We start from the raw sequence: 21,410 nt of genomic DNA on the forward strand, positions 1-21,410 counted from the left end.
CAGATCATCCAAAATGAAAATAAATAAGGAAAAAGAAGCTTTAAATGACAAAATAGACCAGATAGATTTAATTGATATTTATAGGACATTCCATCCAAAAACAGCCAATTACACTTTCTTCTCAAGTGCACATGGAACATTCTCCAAGATAGATCACATATTGGGTCACAAATCAAGCCTCAGTAAATTTAAGAAAATTGAAATCATATCAAGCATCTTTTCCAACCATGACGCTATGAGATTAAAAATGAATTACAGGGAAAAAAAGTAAAAAAACACAAACACATGGAGGCTAAACAATATGTAACTAAATAACCAAGAGATCACTGAAGAAATCAGAGAGGAAATCAAAAAATACCTCGAGACAAATGACAATGAAAACACGATGTTCCAAAACCTAATGGATGCAGCAAAAGCAGTTCTAAGAGGGAAGTTTATAGCTATACAAGCCTATCTCAAGAAACAAGAAAAATCTCAAATAATCAATCTAACATGACACCTAAAAGAACTAGAGAAAGAAGAACAAACAAAACCCAAAGTTAGCAGAAGGAAAGAAATCATAAAGATCAGAGCAGAAATAAATGAAATTGAAACTAAGAAACCAATAGCAAAGATCAATAAAACTAAAAGCTGCTTCTTTGAGAAGATAAACAAAATTGATAAACCATTAGCCAGACTCATCAAGAAAAAGAGGGAGAGGACTCAAATCAATAAAATTAGAAATGAAAACGGAGAAGTTACAACAGACACTGCAGAAATACAAAGCATGCTATGAGACGAGTACAAGCAACTCTATGCCAATAAAATGGACAACCTGGAAGAAACAGACAAATTCTTAGAAAGGTATAACCTTCCAAGACTGAACCAGGAAGAAATAGAAAATATGAACAGACCAATCACAAGTAATGAAATTGAAACTGTGATTGAAAATCTTCCAAGAGGGGGGCTTCCCTTGTGGCACAGTGGTTGAGAATCCGCCTGCAGATGCAGGGGACACGGGTTCATGCCCCGGTCCAGGAAGATCCCACATGCTGCGGAGCGGCTGGGCCCATGAGCCATGTCCGCTGAGCCTGCGCATCCAGAGCCTGTGCTCCGCAACGGGAGAGGCCACAACAGTGAGAGGCCCGCGTACCGCAAAAAAAAAAAAATCTTCCAAGAGGGCTTCCCTGGTGGCGCAGTGGTTGAGAGTCTGCCTGCCAATGCAGGGGACATGGGTTCGAGCGCTGGTCTGGGAGAATCCCACATATGGTGGAACAGCTGGGTCCATGAACCACAACTGCTGAGCCGGCGCATCTGGAGCCTGTGCTCTGCAATGGGAGAGGCCGTGATAGTGAGAGTCCTGCGCACTGTGATGAAGAGAGGTCCCCGCTTGCCACAACTAGAGAAAGCTCTCGCACAGAAATGAAGACCCAACACAGCCAAAAAAAAATTAATTAACTTAAAAAAAAATCTTCCAACAAACAAAAGCCCAGGATCTGATGGCTTCACAGGTGAATTCTATAAAACATTCAGAGAAGAGCTAACACCCATCCTTCTCAAACTCTTCCAAAAAACTACAGAGGAAGGAACACTCACAAACTCATTCTATAAGGCTACCATCACCCTGATACCAAACCCACACAAAGGTACTACAAAAAAAGAAAACTACAGACCAATATCACTGATGAATATAGATGCAAAAATCCTCAACAAAATACTAGCAAACAGAATCCAACAACACATTAAAAGGATCACACACCATGATGAAGTGGGATTTATCCCAGGGATGCGAGGATTCTTCAATATATACGCAAATCAATCAACGTGATACACCATATTAACAAATTGAAGAAGAAAAACCATATGATCATCTCAATAGTTGCAGAAAAGCTTTTGACAAAATTCAACACCCATTTATGATAAAAACTCTCCAGAAAGTGGGCATAGAGGGAAACTACCTCAACATAATAAAGGCCATATATGACAAACCCACAGCCTACATCATTCTCAATGGTGAAAACCTGAAAGCATTTCCTCTAAGATCAGGAAAAAGACAAGGATGTCCACTCTCACCACTATTATTCAACATAGGTTTGGAAGCCCTAGCCTCGGCAATCAGAGAGGAAAAAGAAATGAAAGGAATACAAATTGGAAAAGAAGAAGTAAAACTGTCACTGTTTGCAGATGACATGATACTATACATAGAGAATCCTAAAGATGCCACCAGAAAACTAGTAGAGCTAATCAATGAATTTGGTAGTCTCAAGATACAAAATTGATGCACAGAAATCTCTTGCATTCCTATACACTTATGATGAAAAATCTGAAAGAGAAATTAAGGAAACACTCCCATTTACCACTGCAAGAAAAAGAATAAAATATCTAGGAATAAACCTACCTAGGGAGACAAAAGACCTGTATGCAGAAAACTATAAGACACTGATGAAAGAAATTAAAGATGATACCAACAGATGTAGAGTTATATACCATGTTCTTGGATTGGAAGAAACAATATTGTGAAAATGACTCTACTACCCAAAGCAATCTACAAATTCAATGCAATCCCTATCAAATTACCAATGGCATTTTTTACAGAAGTAGAACAAAAAAATCTTAAAATTTGTATGGAAACACAAAAGACCCCGAATAGCCAAAGAAGTCTTGAGGGAAAAACAAGAAGCTGGAGGAATCAGACTCCCTGACTTCAGACTATACTACAAACCTACAGTTATCAAGACAATATGGTATGGGCACAAAAAAAGAAACATAGATCAATGGAACAAGATAGAAAGCCCAGAGGTAAACCCATGCACCTATGGTCAACTAATCTATGACAAAGGAGGCAAGGATATACAATGGAGAATAGACAGTGTCTTCAATCAGTGGTGCTGGGAAAGCTGGACAGCTACATGTAAAAGAATGAAATTAGAACACTCCTTAACACCGTACACAAAAATAATCTCAAAATGGATTCAAGACCTAAATGTAAGGCCAGACACTATAAAACTCTTAGAGGAAAACAAGGAAGAACACTCTTTGACTTAAATCACAGCAAGATCTTTTTTGATTCACCTCCTAGAGTAACGGAAATAAAAACAAAAATAAACAAATGGGACCTAATGAAATCTAAAAGCTTTTGCACAGCAAAGGAAACCATAAGCAAGAAGAAAAGACAACTCTCAGAATGGGAGAAAATATTTGCAAATGAATCAATGGACAAAGGATTAATCTCCAAAATATATAAACAGCTTGTGCAGCTCAATATGAAAAAAAACAAACAACCCAATCCAAAAATGGACAGAAGACCTAAATATACATTTCTCCAAAGAAGACATACAGATGGCCAAGAAGCATATGAAAAGCTGTTCAACATCATTAATTATTAGAGAAATGCAAATCAAAACTACATTGAGGTATCACCTCACACCAGTTAGAATGGGCATCATCAGAAAATCTACAAACAACAAATGCTGGTGAGGGTGTGGAGAAAAGGGAACCCTCTTGCACTGTTGGTAGGAATGTAAATTGATACAGCCACTATGGAGAACAGTATAGAGGTTCTTTAAAAAACTAAAAAGAGAATTACCATATGATCCAGCAATCCCACTACTGGGCATATACCCAGAGAAATCCACAATTCAAAAAGACACATGCACCCCAACATTCATTGCAGCACTGTTTGCAATAGCCAGGTCATGGAAGCAACCTAAATGCCCATCAACAGACGAATAGATAAAGAAGATGTGGTACATATATACAATGGAATATTACTCAGCCATAAAAAGGAACGAAACTGGGTCCTTTGTTGAGACGTGGATAGATCTAGAGACTGTCATACAGAGTGAAGTAAGTCAGAAAGAGAAAAACAAATATCGTATATTAACGCATGTATGTAGAACCTAGAAAAATGGTACAGATGAACTGGTTTGCAGGGCAGAAGTTGAGACACAGACGTAGAGAACAAACGTACGGACACCAAAGGGGGAAAGCCACGGTGGGGTGGGGATGGTGTGATGAATTGGGCAATTGGGGTTGACATGTATATACACTGATGTGTATAAAATTGATGACTAATAAGAACCTCCTGTATAAAAAAATAAATAAAATTTAAAAATTAAAAAAAGAAAAAAAAGTCAGTAAAAATTGGCTTGATGAATAAATAATAAAATAGTAAAAAAGAAACAATCCTGTGGTGATAAAGCAGAACCCTGGTTCCTCCTCAAGGAATGTATGTAACCATATCTTTGAGTTCTTCTGCAGGAACTAAGGCCCCCACCCAGATGGAGGATGGTAACTTCAGGGTGAGTATAAGATTCCTGAAACACGGCCCTGTTACTGCACCACCAACCAATCAGAAGGAAGTCTGAACACAGTGGAAGATAACAAAGACTCTGACCCCACCCTCCCCAAATGATTAATGTGATTAACTTCCCCTTTCCCCTTTAAAAACTTTCATGGTCAAGCAAAACCTTTAGATTTGGTTCTTGGACACGAGTCCACCTTCACCAGGATGCCAGCCTCCTGAATAAAGAAACCTTTCCTTTTCAACCAACAATTGTCTCTTGAGTATTAGCTTTCAAGTGGCGAGGAGCAGAACCTGAGTTTGGGAACAACTCTAGTATTCTTTGATGTTTAGATCCATTAAAAGACAGAGTGTGGTCAAAACATGGGGAAAAAGTTTATATTTCCAAAGTGTGGGGATTCACTAGACCCTCAGAGTTCATATACCAATTATTTTAAATTAAAGACATTAGAGATTGAACATACACAGAAAGAAGGCTTTTCGGAGTTTCCCTTATCTTATTAAAAGCAGAAACTTTCTCAAGTGAAGATGCCATGAATCTCTTCCCTGGGAGAGTTTTATAGACATGAGAAAAGGAGGAAAAAAAAAAAAAGAAGAAGAAGAAAAACATGAGCATCTACATAAACACACATTACCACAAACTTTCTTTGTCTCCTGTTTACTCTCCCTAGCAACTGGCTCCTTGTTCCCAAAGAAGTATTTTCTCCCTCCTCAGGCGTGAAGTGAGGTATATAAACCCTCATCTTTAGCTGCTCAGGGAGCAACTTATTTTGTCTGCTCTCATATGCATATACTTTACTCTTTCTAAAATACTTAATGAAATATTTTATTCTTTCTCCTGTTAAACTGTTCTTGGGGTTTTTGTTTTGTTTTGTTTAGTTTTTGTTCAGTTTAATTTGAAAGTCGCCAATTAGTAAATCTAAGAGGGCAGAGAAAAACATTTTTCCTTCTCAAGAAGGGAATAAACACAGTCAAGATTACATTGATAATTATGATTGGTTAAATTTTATTTTATTTTATTCTATTCTATCTTACTTTATTATTTATTTATTTATTTTTGGCCTCAATGCACAGCTTGTGGGATCTTAGTTACCTGACCAGGGATTGATCCCGGGCTCTGGGCAGTGGCAGTCTCACAATGGGGCAGGGTTGGGATTTTTAGAGTGGTGGTCCTTCCTTGTGTCCTGCATCATTTAACTGACAAGTGATTGACAGCTTTAAGTTATATAACTTTTCTCCTAGTTTGCATGTGCTTACCCATAAACACCCAAGCAAAACCCACAGGGGTTGGGGGGGGGGCAAAAATGCAAAACTAATTTTTTACAAATATGGCACAATGAACCCTGGATTACCTTGAGTCACCTTTTAGGTCTTGGTGCACCTGTGCCAACCCGTGTGCTGGCAGGTTTATCTTGCTTGGTCCTGATATGGCTGGAAACTTAGCGGTGGTCCTTGACTAGAAGAGGGAAGATCTTTGCACATGCTCTGATTACCAGCACCCACATGGGGAGGGAAAGATGACCCCATCCAGGAAGGGATGGGACCCACTCAAGTCTGATTACCTACCTAACAGATGTGGCAAAAAAGTTTGTAATATCCCAGAAGCAGTATTTCTATACTTGCATGTCACTCAACCTTACCTCTCATATGTTACAACCAAGTCACTGTAATAGACAAAGTAGAATGTTTTCTATCCTAAGTCTTTCAGTTTGTCAGCAACAAATCTATCACTATTCTCTCCTTCTTTGGGTTATTGTTGCCACTCCATAAAATGGATACAATTGCATTAGAGAGGGTGCATATTTACCAACATACACAATATAGGTTTTTGTCTTATACTGGGAAAAGACACTGCTTACAAAGCAATGATCTATAAATGATATAAATGATATAATGATCTATAAAGTGAATTTTTAAGTGGAAACAAAAAAAAAGAAAGAAAAAGATCAGATAACCTACTGTGGAGGGGAAAAAATAATTTTCCTCTACCCTTTTAGGTTCTTAGATAAAACCCCTCAGTAGTAAAAGACAGATTAACAGGAGTAAAACAAACAGTTTAATAGCATGTATACTTCCCGTATACAGGGGAGACAACCAGGAAAACTGAGTAACTCCCCAAAATGGCCCAAGTCACTACCTTGAATACCATCTTCAGCTAAAGACAAAAGATGTTGGGAGGGGAAAGCCAAATCTTCAGTCAAAGCACAGTAAACAAAAGGTATGTTTGTTATGCAGATTTAAATCTAAGCCTTCTCCACTGGTAAGAGTTTCTAGAGATCTAGAGTCATCCTTGTCTTCCTGGTACAGACAGAAAGACACCTTTATAATTGGAGATTTCCTTGTAAATGTAAATTGCTTCTACTGGTTTTCAGAGCTTCTTTTCTGTCTGCTGGGTTTTTTTGTTTGTTTGTTTTGTTTTTTATTACTTAGCCTAAAATAATTCTTATGCTTGCTGAAATAAAATTCATAATTTATGGCAAGATGAGAAAATTCCTCCCCTTTAGTGTGTATTGCACATCTGCATTATTCAGACCTCCTTAGGAAAAAATATTCCTTCCAATCCCATCAATGGTAACAACTCCTTAGGAGATAACCTTCCTTCTTAATCTTGTAAGGAGTCATGATGACCCATGACCCACTACTCTTTGTACCTGTAGATCTAGGTTGTGTAAACTGTGTAAAATATGTCATTTAATGTACAGCTCTCTGTCTCAAAAACCTATATAACCGTGCTTTGACCTCTAACGGGCAGAACAGTTCTGAAAGCTCTCTGAGAGGCTATTCCTGAGTTATAATCCTCAGTTTGGCGCAAATAAAATTTTCCATAACTTTCTTAGATCGATTTATTAATTTTTTTGTCAGCATGCTAAAAAGGCATATTTTAGAGTGACACATTCTGCTCCCCTTCACTACTATAAGCAGAGATATAGTAACAAAAACTACCAACATGGTTTATGTGTACATGGAGATTCCCCGGAATTTGCCACCAATAAATATAACATGTTATAATGAAATATGAAAATAGGCCTCATGCACATTCTTAACTTGCAAGCCTCTGCAAGGGGTTGTTAATCCATGATGCTCTTTTTCCAGTTCAGAACCAAATCTTAAAATATTGTCTAAAACAAAGCCCCTGACAATTAAGATAAAAACCTAAAAGAAAGGAATATTTTACTCTTTTCTAGTATAATGCTGCTGCTCACAACTCTTCTGAATAAAGGAAATAACATTCTAAATTGGGAGTGGTATAAATAAAACATAATTATTTACATAAATATTTTATATGATTTCATTAAATTTACATTTGCATTCATTGCTATGTGAAAATCCAGTACATATTAAAAACTAATCCCCCAAATCCTTCCTTCTCCTCTCCTATTTTCCTTCCTCATTTCTTTTCTATAATTTTAAAAATAAGGTAACACTTTAAAATTTTAGACATTTAAAAATAAGATATCATTAATTTAGGAAACTGCAACTGTAACTGGCAAGCAAGAATATATCTCTTTCAAAGTTAACCAAGTCTGACTGTTTCATTTGTTTATTTCACATATCATTTATATATTTGCTAACATTAAACAGTTAATTATATGAAACCTTTATTTATTTTCCATAACCACTGTGAGTAGAGTCATGCAAGTAATTGCAGGTAATACAAAGAATAATCCAGTATAAAAACTGACATGCAGGAATTTAAAAGCATAGAGATAACTACAACATAGACTCAAAAGAGCCACAAGGAATATTCATCAGAGTGTGAGATTTGACCTCGCTGGAACATTCTCTCAACGCCTCATAAGAAAGTGGTATTGACCTTGTCACTGAATCACTGAATACTTAGCATCTTTATTCAAGGCCTCCAATCACCTGGTCTCATAACATCACAATACAATATTATAACATGGGGGGAGCGAGAAGATGGAGGAAGAGTAAGACGTGGGGATCACCTTCCTCCTCACAAATACATCAGAAATACATCTACACATGGAACTGCTCCTATAGAACACCCACCGAACGGTGGCAGAAGACCTCAGACCTCCCAAAAGGCAAGAAACTCCCCATGTACCTGGGTAGGGCAAAAGAAAAAAGAATAAACAGAGACAAAAGAATAGGGACGGGACCTGCACCAGTGGGAGGGAGCCGTGAAGGAGGAAAGGTTCCCCACACACTAGAAGCCCCTTCGCGGGAGGAGACTGCGGCTGGCAGAGGGGGAAGCTTCAGAGCCGTGGAGGAGAGCGCAGCAACAGGGTGCGGAGGGCAAAGCGGAGAGATTCCCGCACAGAGGATCTGTGCCGACCAGCACTCACCAGCCCGAAGGGCTTGTCTGCTCACCCGCCGCGGTGGGCGGGGCTGGGAACTGAGCCTCGGGTGGATCCCAGGGAAAGGTCTGGAGTTGGCAGAGTGAAAACAGCCTGAAGGGGTTAGTGCACCGCGGCTGGCCGGGAGGGAGTCCGGGAGAAGTCTGGAGCTGCCGAAGAGGCAAGAGACCTTTTCTTCCCTCTTTGCCTCCTGCTGCGCGAGGAGAGGGGTTTAAGCGCGCCGCTTAAAGGAGCTCCAGAAACGGGCGCGGAGCTGCCGAAGAGACAAGAGACTCTTTCTTGCCTCTTCGCTTCCTGGGGCGCGAGGAAAGGGAACTAAGGGCACCACATAAAGGAGCTCCAGAAACGGGCGCAAGCTGCGGCTGTCGGCACGGACAACAGAGACGGGTGTGGGACGCTAGGGTTGCTACTGCCGCCACCAAGAGGCCTGTGTGCGAGCACAGGTCACTCTCCACACCGCCCCTCCCAGGAGCCTGTGCAGCCCGCCGCCGCCAGGGTCCCAGGATCCAGGGATTGCTTCCCCTGAAAAATGCACGGTGCGCCTCGGGCCGGTGCAGCGTCACGCCGGCATCTGCCGCCGTGGACTCGCCCCACATCCGTGCCCCCCCCTCACCCCTGCCTGAGTGAGCCAGAGACCATGAATCAGCTGCTCCGTTAACCCCGCCATGTCTGAGCGAAGGGCAGACGCCCTCGGACGACCTACGCGCAGAGGCGGGGCCAAGTCCAAAGCTGAACCCCAGGAGCTGTGCGAACAAAGAGAGGGGGAGGTCTCTCCCAGCAGCCTCAGAAGCAGCGGGTTAAAGCTCCACAGTCAACTTGAAGTGCCCTGCATCTGTGGAAAACCTGAATAGACAGCGAAATATCCCAGGTTGAGGAAGTGGACTTTGGGAGCAAGATATACTATTATTTTCCCCTTTTTTCTTTTTGTGAGTGTGTATGTGAGTGCTGCTGTGTGAGATTTTGTCTGTATAGCTTTATTTTCAGCATTTGTCCTAGGGTTAGACCGACCCGTTTTTGTTTTTTCGTTTTTTAATAGAAATTTTTCTTCTTAATAATTATTTTTTTATTTTAATAACTGTATTTTACCCTACTTTATTTTGTCTTCTCCCCTTTCTTTCTTCCTTTCTTCCCTCCTTTCTTTCCTATTTCCCTCCTTCCTTCCTCCCTTCCTTTCTTCCTTCCTTCCCTCCCTTCCTCCTTCCTTCCTTCCTTCCTTTCTTGCCTTTCTATTTTTTTCTCCCTTTTATTTTGAGCCGTGTGGATTAAAGGCTCTTGGCACTCTAGCCAGGTGTCAAGGCTGTGTCTCTGAGGTGGGAGAAACAACCTCAGAACACTGGTCCACAAGAGACCTCTCAGCTCCACGTAATATCAAACGGCGAAAATCTCCCAGAGATCTCCATCTCAACGCCAAGACTCAGCTTCACTCAAGGACCAGCAACGAACAGTGCTGGACACCCTATACCCAACAAAGAGCAAGACAGGTCTACAGCCCCATCCATTAGCAGAGAGGCTGCCTAAAATCATAATAAGGCTACCAACATCCCCATACACCCCACCAGACGTGGACCTGCCCACCAGAAAGACAAGATCCAGACTCATCCACCAGAACAGAGGCACTAGTCCCCCCAACCAGGAAACCTGCTCAACCCACTGAACCAACCTCAGCCACTGGGGACAGCCACCAAAAACAGATAGAACTATGAACCTGCAGCCTGCAAAAGGGAGACCCCAAACACAGTAAGATAAGAAAAATGAGAAGACAGAAAAACACACAGCAGATGAAGGAGCAAGATAAAAACACACCAGACCTAACAAATGAAGAGGTAATAGCCAGTCTACCTGAAAGAGAATTCAGAATAATGATAGTAAAGATGATTCAAAATCTTGGAAATAGAATAGACAAATTGCAAGAAACGGTTAACAAGGACCTAGAAGAAATAAAGAGGAAGCAAGTAACAATGAGCAGCACAATAAATGAAATGAAAAATACTCTAGATAGGATCAGTAGCAGAATAACTGAGGCAGAAGGACGGATAAGTGACCTGGAAGATAAAGTAGTGGAAATAACTACTGCAGAGCAGAAGAAAGAAAAAAGAATGAAAAGAACTGAGGACAGTCTCAGAGATCTCTGGGACAACATTAAACGCACCAACATTCGAATCATAGGGGTCCCAGAAGAAGAGAAAAAGAAAGGGACTGAGAAAATATTTGAAGAGATTATAGTTGAAAACTTCCCTAATATAGGAAAGGAAATAGTCAATCAAGTCCAGGAAGCACAGAGAGTCCCATACAGGATAAACCCAAGGATAAACACGCCAAGACACATAATAATCAAGCTGTCAAAAATTAAATACAAAGAAAACATATTAAAAGCAGCAAGGGAAAAACAACAAATAACACACAAGGGAATCCCCATAAGGTTAATATCTGATCTTTCAGCAGAAGCTCTACAAGCCAGAAGGGAGTGGCAGGACATATTTAAAGTGATGAAGGAAAAAAACCTACAACCAAGATTACTCTACCCAGCAAGGATCTCATTCAGATATGATGGAGAAATTAAAACGTATACAGACAAAAGCAAAAGCTGAAAGAGTTCAGCACCACCAAACCAGCTTTACAGCAAATGCTAAAGGAACTTCTCTAAGCAAGAAACACAAGAGAAGGAAAAGACCTACAAGAACAACCCGAAACAATTAAGTAAATGGTAATAGGAATGCACATATCAATAATTACCTTAAATGTAAATGGATTAAATGCTCCCACTAAAAGACACAGAATGGCTGAATGGATACAAAAACAGGACCCATATATATGCTGTCTACAAGAGACCCACTTCAGACCTAGGGACACTTACAGGCTGAAAGTGAGGGGATGGAAAAAGATATTCCATGCAAATGGAAATCAGAAGAAAGCTGGAGTAGCAATTCTCATATCAGACAAAAAACAGACTTTAAAATAAAAACTATTACAAGAGACAAAGAAGGACACCACATAATGATCAAGGGATCGATCCATGAAGAAGATATAACAATTGTAAATATTTATGCACTCAACATAGGAGCACCTCAATACATAAGGCAAAGACTAACAGCCATAAAAGGGGAAATCAACAGTAACACAATCATAGTAGGGGACTTTAACACCCCACTGTCACCAATGGACAGATCATCCAAAATGAAAATAAATAGGGAAACACAAGCTTTAAATGATACATTATACAAGATGGATTTACTTGATATTTATAGGACATTCCATCCAAAACCAACAGAATACACATTTTTCTCAAGTGCCCATGGAACATTCTCCAGGATAGATCATATCTTGGGTCACAAATCTAGCCTTGGCAAATTTAAGAAAATTGAAATCGTATCAAGTATCTTTTCTGACCACAACGCTATGAGACTAGATATCAATTACAGGAAATGATCTGTAAAACATACAAACACATGGAGGCTAAACAATACACTACTTAATAACGAAGTGATCACTGAAGAAATCAAAGAGGAAATCAAAAAGTACTTAGAAACAAATGACAATGGAGACACGACGACCCAAAACCTATGGGATACAGCAAAAGCAGTTCTAAGAGGGAAGTTTATAGCAATACAATCATACCTTAAGAAACAGGAAGCATCTCGAATAAACAACTTAACTTTGCACCTAAAGCAATTAGAGAAGGAAGAACAAAAAAACCCAAATTTAGCAGAAGGAAAGAAATCATAAAGATCAGATCAGAAATAAATGAAAAAGAAATGAAGGAAACAATAGCAAAGATCAATAAAAGTAAAAGCTGGTTCTTTGAGAAGATAAATAAAATTGATAAACCATTAGCCAGATTCATCAAGAAAAAAAGGGAGAAGACTCAAATCAATAGAATTAGAAATGAAAAAGGAGATGTAACAACTGACTCTGCAGAAATACAAAAGACTATGAGAGATTACTACAAGCAACCCTATGCCAATAAAATGGACAACCTGGAAGAAATGGACAAATTCTTAGAAATGCACAACCTGCCGAGACTGAACCAGGAAGAAATGGAAAATATGAACAGACCAATCACAAGCACTGAAATTGAAACTGTGATTAAAAATCTTCCAACAAACAAAAGCCCAGGACCAGATGGCTTCACAGGTGAATTCTATCAAACATTTAGAGAAGAGCTAACACCTATCCTTCTCAAACTCTTCCAAAAGATAGCAGAGGGAGGAACACTCCCAAACTCATTCTATGAGGCCACCATCACCCTGATACCAAAACCAGGCAAAGACGTCACAAAGAAAGAAAACTACAGGCCAATAACACTGATGAACATAGATGCCAAAATCCTCAACAAAATACTAGCAAACAGAATCCAACAGCACATTAAAAGGATCATACACCATGATCAAGTGGGGTTTATTCCAGGAATGCAAGGATTCTTCAATATACGCAAATCAATCAACGTGATACACCATATCAACAAACTGAAGGAGAAAAACCATATGATCATCTCAATAGACGCAGAGAAAGCTTTTGACAAAATTCAACACCCATTTATGATAAAAACCCTGCAGAAAGTAGGCATAGAGGGAACTTTCCTCAATATAATAAAGGCCATATATGACAAACCCACAGCCAGCATTGTTCTCAATGGTGAAAAACTGAAACCATTTCCACTAAGATCAGGAACAAGACAAGGTTGCCCACTCTCACCACTCTTATTCAACCTAGTTTTGGAAGTTCTAGCCACAGCAATCAGAGAAAATAAAGAAATAAAAGGAATCCAAATAGGAAAAGAAGAAGTAAAGCTGTCACTGTTTGCAGATGCCATGATACTATACATAGAGAATACTAAGGATGCTACCAGAAAACTACTAGAACTAATCAATGAATTTGGTAAAGCAGCAGGATACAAAATTAATGCACATAAATCTCTCGCATTCTTATACACTAATAATGAAAAATCTGAGAGGGAAATTAAGAAAACACTCACATTTACCACTGCAACAAAAAGAATAAAACCTACCTAAGGAGACAAAAGACTTGTATGCAGAAAACTATAAGACACTGATGAAAGAAATTAAAGACGATACAAATAGGTGGAGAAATATACCATGTTCTTGGATTGGAAGAATCAACATTGTGAAAATGACTCTATTACCCAAAGCAATCTACAGATTCAATGCAATCCCTATCAAATTACCACTGGCATTTTTTACAGAACTAGAACAAAGAATTTCACAATGTGTATGGAAACACAAAAGACCCCGAATAGCCAAAGCAATCTTGAGAACGAAAAGTGGAGCTGGAGGAATCAGGCTCCCTGACTTCAGACTATACTACAAGGCCACAGTAATCAAGACAGTATGGTACTGGCACAAAAATAGAAATATAGATCAATGGAACAGGATAGAAAGCCCAGAGATAAACCCACACACATATGGTCACCTTATCTTTGATAAAGGAGGGAAGGAAACACAGTGGAGAAAAGACAGCCTCTTCAATAAGTGGTGCTGGGAAAACTGGACAGCTACCTATAGAAGTATGAAATTAGAACACTGTCTAACACCATACACAAAAATAACCTCAAAATGGGTTAAAGACCTAAATGTAAGGCCAGACACTATCAAATTCTTAGAGGAAAACATAGGCAGAACACTCTATGACATAAATCACAGCAAGATCTTTTTTGATTCACCTCCTAGAGTAACGGAAATAAAAAAAAAATAAACAAATGGGACCTAATGAAACTTAAAAGCTTTTGCACAGCAAAGGATACCATAAACAAGACCAAAAGACAACTCTCAGAATGGAAGAAAATATTTGCAAATGAAGCAACTGACAAAGGATTAATATCCAAAATTTATAAGCAACTCAGGCAGCTCAATAACAAAAAAACAAACAACCCAATCCAAAAATGGGCAGAAGAACTAAATAGACATTTCTCCAAAGAAGATATACAGATTGCCAACAAACACATGAAAGAATGCTCAACATCATTAATCATTAGAGAAATACAAATCAAAACTACAATGAGCTATCATCTCACACCGGTAAGATTGGCCATCATCAAAAACTCTAGAAACAATAAATGCTGGAGAGGGTGTGGAGAAAAGGGAACACTCTTGCACTGCTAGTGGGAATGTAAAATGAAACAGCCACTATGGAGAACTGTATGAAGGTTCCTTAAAAAACTACAAATAGAACTACCATATGACCCAGCAATCCCACTACTGGGCATATACCCTGAGAAAACCATAATTTAAAAAGAGTCATGTACCAAAATGTTTATTGCAGCTCTATTTACAAGAGCCAGGACATGGAAGCAACCTAAGTGTCCATCAACAGATGAATGGATAAAGAAGATGTGGCACATATATACAATGGAATATTACTCAGCCATAAAAAGAAATGAAACTGAGTTATTTGTAATGAGGTGGATAGACCTGGAGTCTGTCATGCAGAGTGAAGTAAGTCAGAAGGATAAAAACAAATACCGTATGCTAACACATATATATGGAATCTAAAAAAAAAAATGTCATGAAGAGATTAGTGTTAGGATGGGAATAAAACACAGACCTACTAGAGCATGGACTTGAGGATATGGGGAGGGGGATGGGTAAGCTGTGACGATGTGAGAGAGTGGCAGGGACATATACACACTACCAAATGTAAATTAGATAGCTAGTGGGAAGCTGCAGCATAGCACAGGGAGTTCACCTCTGTGCTTTGTGACCACCTAGAGGGGTGGGATAGGGAGGGTGGGAGAGAGGGTGACATAAGAGGGAAGAGAAATGGGAACATATGTACATGTATAACTGATTCACTTTGTTGGAAAGGAGAAACTAACACATTATTGTAAAACAGTTATACTCAAATAAAGATGTTAAAAAAATATTACAACATGATATCTGACATATCAAAGACACATTTAAAAAATTATTTAATAATAAGTAGAAAATTTCATCAATATATTGTAAGGAAGAACTATTTTTTTGTTTGTTTCAGAAAAAGAGATCTGTGCCTAGTAGAATTTCAAAGAAAGTTACTTTTATAAATAGCTCAGAGGCAACTAACTGTCACAATCCACTTTTTACAAAGCACATTTTTATAAAACTGCAAATATTTCAACTACGAAAATGTTAGAGAAATAAAACACCAAATGATAAGTAAGACTTCAATTCCTTCATCTCAATAGAAAGGCTTTCTTGCTATAAAATAGTTCAATTGTGCACTATTCTTTGATCAAACTAGAGATAAATGCTAATTTTTAATTCATTCAGTATCTGCTCTATATTTAGAACTCTATTAAGTCAAATATTGGTTATGTGGAGCAGAGCCAGGAAAAATTTGGACTCTAACAAATACTGTGAAATTATATGAAACCTGGTTTTAAAAATGAGTATGAGACAAAAATGCTGATGTTCAGATTTATTTTTGAGGAAATGTCATAGGAGCCTTGGAATAAGGAGACTTCTAACACTTACATACTTAGTATTCAAGTAGTTTGTAGTTGAAAAAATGGCTAAAGGCACCTACCAGACTCACTCATAGATACATATATTAAATACTCTTTCATTACCTTATCTGGTATTTGCAGTAGAGAAAGAAAAAAAAAGGCAACATAATTAGAGTTGCCTTGAGTCTTTTGACTAACTCAGTTACCTAAGACCTTGGAGGTATCTGTCTTGCTTCTGTTCACCAATGAAAGATGGACTATCACCAACTGAAATTTTAAAACTTACCCTAGTAACTTGATTCTGTTAGATTTCTTTATTCAAAAAAGAAAATAACAGCAACAAGTTTGCCTGGGTCTCAATCCCTTTAGAAGTGTATTCTTTTTTTTCTTTTCTTTTTTTTTTTCTTGAAAGTGTCTTTTTTGTTTAACTAATTTTCCTTAGTTTTTATGCATACTAGTAAACAGAATAGTATCATTTTGCTTACTTATAAAATTTTCAAGTAATATCTTCATTACTTGAAAATTTTATAAATAGTTCTTAAACCATCAACAACTATCCTCCTATTTCAGTCTTACTCTCCAGAATATGCCCAAGAAACTGGCAAAACTAAAAACAATGGTTTTAATATTAGCACTTATTCCACATATCAGTAGGAGGTAGACCTTTCAGGATAGGTCAGGATAGGGGTTATTCTGAAAAATGGTTTATATAGTTTGAAATATGAAAGTATAGAAAGTAATTTTTATATCCAAATCTATATAATTGCAATGTTTTGAAGAAGAGCAGAATATGCCACCCCAAAATATGCTACATTGGCATATTGAGTATTTTATATTAAAGTTTCTTAAGAAACCGCCAGTGCAAGGAGGACATTTTGATCATCCTTTGTCCCACTGAAAGCAGGACATAGATCTTCCATGTGAAAAGAACCCTCCCTGTACCAGGAGAATAGAGGGCATCATTATCACTAGAAATAGGGAACTTAAGGCCAAGAGGCTGTGTAAAAGTACCACTGTACTTTCTCATTTGATACCCTGAGCCCAAACCTCTTTGCTTTGCAAATTCTTCACAAATGTGTAGTTTCCTTGTCAAAATGACAGCCTGCTTTGGTCACTTTTTTCAGTCTCATATTTTTTTATGCAGCTCCTACACATACATTATTAAATTTGTTTTTCTCTTGTTAATCTGTGTTATGTTAATTTAATTTTTAGGCCAGCCTAAGAACTGTAAAAAATTCAAGAAACTTCAGTTAAATAGAGTCAGGAGACCAGAAGGGGGAGCTCTCACAACTTGTAAGGACAGCACAGCTCAACAGGAAGAAGAATGCCTCCTCTTCCATCCTAACAACAGCTCCGCTAATGAAAAGCCATGGTCTCTTTGTTTACTATAGCTCTCCCAACTTCTTATCTTCCCCTCTCTCTCCTTCCCTTGTTTTGTAGGGACTTGCACATGGCTCACCGTGGTTGTAGACCCCAAATTGCAATTCCCTTCTTATCCCAAATAAACCCGTTTTTGCTGGAGAAATAACTGGCAGTCTATTTATTTTAGGTCAACAAACCTGGAAGGGAAGATGGAAAAAGTTTTTCATCCCTACAGTTTACACACTTTTTCTGCATACTCGAGTCCATTAAGAGAAAAGAGAGAGCTGAGAAAGATATAGTATCATATAGTTTTTAAATACAGTATCTTGTTATGAAAGATAGTTATGTCCCTTCTCTAGATTTTTGATGTATGTGAAAATATGGAATAGCACTGCTAATTGAAAGAATAATTCAAAAAGTATTCTTGCTATGAGTCTTAATGAAATGTAAATCTTTTCTTTCTGACAATTATTTAAGGGCTCTGGAGTAGTTAAGAGCCCTTAGGATTTCCCTCAGGATAACCGTAATACAGAAAGAGTTGGCTTGAACATATCGACGTATAGAGATGGGTTTGATTTTTTTATGATTTAGGGTAACATCAAAATTGGAGTTTGTGGTGACAGAATGTATCAGAAGTTTCAACAAAAGGAAACCCCTGACTTTTGCACTTCTCTGTCCTAGATTTTTTTCTAGAAAAAAAAAGGAAAAATCCTTTCTTAGATTTTTTTTCTCCTTTTTTCTGGAATTTCATTGCCTCATCGCTATTCATATTTTTAAAATAATGGTGTGGGTAATACTGTTGCAAAAATTCTAAAGAAAATAAGTGACAAGTTTTCTAATGTGGGTCACCCAAAACACTTCCAATTTATTTAAGAATCATAACATGTTCACATGGATAAAAAATCATAACATGCTCACAACTACATGAAATTTGAATGATTCCTTTTGCAAATCAATCAAATCCTTGTACTTCAAGCAAAGCCAGGCCAAATCTGAGTAATGTTCAGTAATTTATCATCAGACCTCTAGCTTCTTAGAAACCATCTACTTTAAAGTCCAGATTGCTTGCTCATATTTCAGCTCTTCTTATGACTCCAAGATAATAAGTAGGTTTGTAATTAACAGTTTACATTGTACATTGGTTTACATGCCATCAATAAAATAATAACTACAAAGAATATAAAATAATAATTAAAAGATATTTTAATACATAGGTATCATTATTCTATATAAATATAAGAATATAAATTGTATAGATATTGATATATATGAGGCAGTAAATGTTTAACAGCCAACTGAGACAAGAAGTCCCGACTGAGGCATGAGATAGATGGGTTCCAGGTGAGACATTTACAACTAGCCTCCTGTTTATACTTTGAGATAGAAATAACAACAGGAACAGGATGAATAGCTAGACTCTGTCTCCTGTGGACACTGTAAGATAACAGTAATGGCAGGGGAGGGAGGGGCTAAGCCTTCCTGGGGTAAAAGATAAGGAGGTCACAAATTCCTTATTCTTGGTGTCAGGGAGACCTCCCAAATTACACTTGCACAGAAAGTTTCCTCAGGAGAGGGGGTGCCAGACCACAGTAAGTTTTGCTAACTTCCCAGAGCCCCTCACACTGAAATCCATCTTGGCTAAAGCAGGCGAAGGCACATGGGGAGGGCCCTGAGACAAATCAGATAGGGGTAAAAGCAAGACGACTGGTCAGAGGAAAACAAAGACCTGGAAGCCTGCCCCCTTATAAATGATTTAAACTTCCCAAAGATGTGACTCTTACTGAGCCTGCCCATGTGTCTATCCACAATATTCCTCTCTTAATAAACACTTTACCTGCTTCACTATTGTCCGTCTCTTTACTGAAATTCCTTTCCAAAGGGGACAAAAGCCAGGGCAGTGCTGCAGCCAGGGTTGAATCCCTGGTCGGGGAACTGAGATCCCGTGTCAAGCTGCCACAGCCATGGCCACACCACAGGGCCCCCAAGAACATGACCTGGAGCATTTGTCACTTTCCATACCGTAAATATCTCCCACCATGGCCAAAAATGAGGTCACTGTACTTGGAGTTGGAAAGAGATGTCCCAAATTGGCCCTCAAAGCAAGCATGAGCCATCTTTTCAGCTCCAATAAGCCACTGTCTTAAGTTATATATCTAAAATGTAGAGGAAATAGGCATTTTTCTTTATAACTTGTGGGAATGTGATGTGCTGCAACAGTTTGGAAGATAATATGGCATTACCTACTAAGATGAAAAGTATATGAATATATATGTATGTATATACATTTATACATGAATATATACAATTTTTCTCATAGTAACTTTATCTTTTAATTATCTATTCATGAACAAGTAAGTACTGGTACTTAAGAGGTTTATGTAATACTGTAATGATATCAGAATATATTCCAAGCATTAGTTTAAGCATATTTTTGTTTGCTAACTTGCTAATCCTCACAAGAACCCTATGTGGTATATTTCATTAATATCCCCATTTTACTACTTAGAAAACTGACATACAGAGTATACCAAAAGTCACACACTAGGAAATGGCAGAACTAGGATTTGAATTTGGGCAATGTGGTTCTAGAATTCATGCTTTTACCACTATACTATACTCCCTGCCTCTCAGGAGAATCATGAGATTAGCTATCAGCTTTGTGCCCAAAACCAAAAACAAATAAAAAAACCTTAAGTATAGTTGAATAAATTGTGATATATCCTAATTTTGGTATATTATATAACTTTTAAAAGGATATAATCTGAAAACTTTTAAAAACACTAAAAATCTTATAACTTCCTATATTTAGCATTCACATTTTGTACTGCATAATTTACATTTATATAAAAATTACTATTACAGATAAATTCAAGTCTTCATTCAATTTCTCAACAATTCCATTCCTTCCTTTCGAGGATCCATGTATATCCTGTTATTTCATAATTTTATCTTTGAAACGCTAAAATCTTATCAGTCTTTCCCCAGTTATGAGTAGTCTAGCAAATTGGATTCTAATTGTCCCAGATGTCTTTATAAATAGTTTAAAGTAGATGGCAAGTAAGAAGATTTATTTTATTTTACATTTCTTTTAAAAAAAACTCATTTTAAATAGCACAATAAAAATTAGCTTTCAAATACATTCCATAGCAATCTGACTTTTCTGTAAATTTTATTAGAGACTCTGAGTCAGAAAGGAAAACTGTACCTTTTCTCCACATTTTCATTTACATAGGAAAAAAAGGGGTTCAGTGTTTTTGAGGAATTATGAGGGGTCCTCTTTAAGAGATTTTATTTTTCCTACATCCACAGTTTCTACTCTAGTCTCTGCTACTGAGCCCTAAGACAACCCACAATGAATTGGAAAAAAAGAAACAAAACAAAACAAGTATTTTGAATGAAAGTCTAGAAATCTGTCTTCAAAAAACTAGATTTCTATCTGTATCTACCCACACACATATACTATATATGTAAACATGCATGCCCTTTCTGCTGAAATATCTCTTAAAAAGACAAAACATGGCCACTTAGCGACACTTTCTTGCATGTAAACTTGTTCAGAACAGCTGATGGAGGATATTTCCTTTTGCCACTCCCTCCTGTCTTTCTGTTCAGCTATAAAAATATGATTACAATGCTTAGGGGTTATTAAAGGTACAGGCTGGCTTCAGAGTCTAACTACCTTTTCAGAACATGGCCCTGCCACTTAATTATAGGAATTTTTCAATGTTAGATGCTACCTGTCGCCAGCCCTGTTAGATTTTTTATTAAAATGCAAGCCCAATTCTCCTCCTTCCTAACAAATTATTACTTTTTTTTTTCAATATGCCCAGCCCCAGGAGACGAACCATACTTGCTTGTCATCCAGAGATGACTGTCTCATTCCCCTTTACCACCTACAGACTTCCTTAACTTTACCGTCTGCTATGCTGACTCATATTCCTGTTCTGTGTGGGGAAGCTGGGTGGGAAAGAGCTTCCTCTCAGATAAAAGCAGACAGAATCAATGAACA

General features: G+C 38.0%; 1 protein-coding gene across 5 annotated transcripts in view; it reads right to left on the reverse strand.

Moving 5' to 3' along the window:
* PCDH15 (protocadherin related 15) overlaps window positions 1-21,410 on the reverse strand; it is a 1,516,422-nt gene that overhangs the window by 396,420 nt on the left and 1,098,592 nt on the right. The window lies entirely within an intron of this gene.

The sequence above is a fragment of the Kogia breviceps genome, chromosome 2, assembly GCF_026419965.1.
Source record: "Kogia breviceps isolate mKogBre1 chromosome 2, mKogBre1 haplotype 1, whole genome shotgun sequence".
Lineage (NCBI taxonomy): Eukaryota > Metazoa > Chordata > Mammalia > Artiodactyla > Physeteridae > Kogia > Kogia breviceps.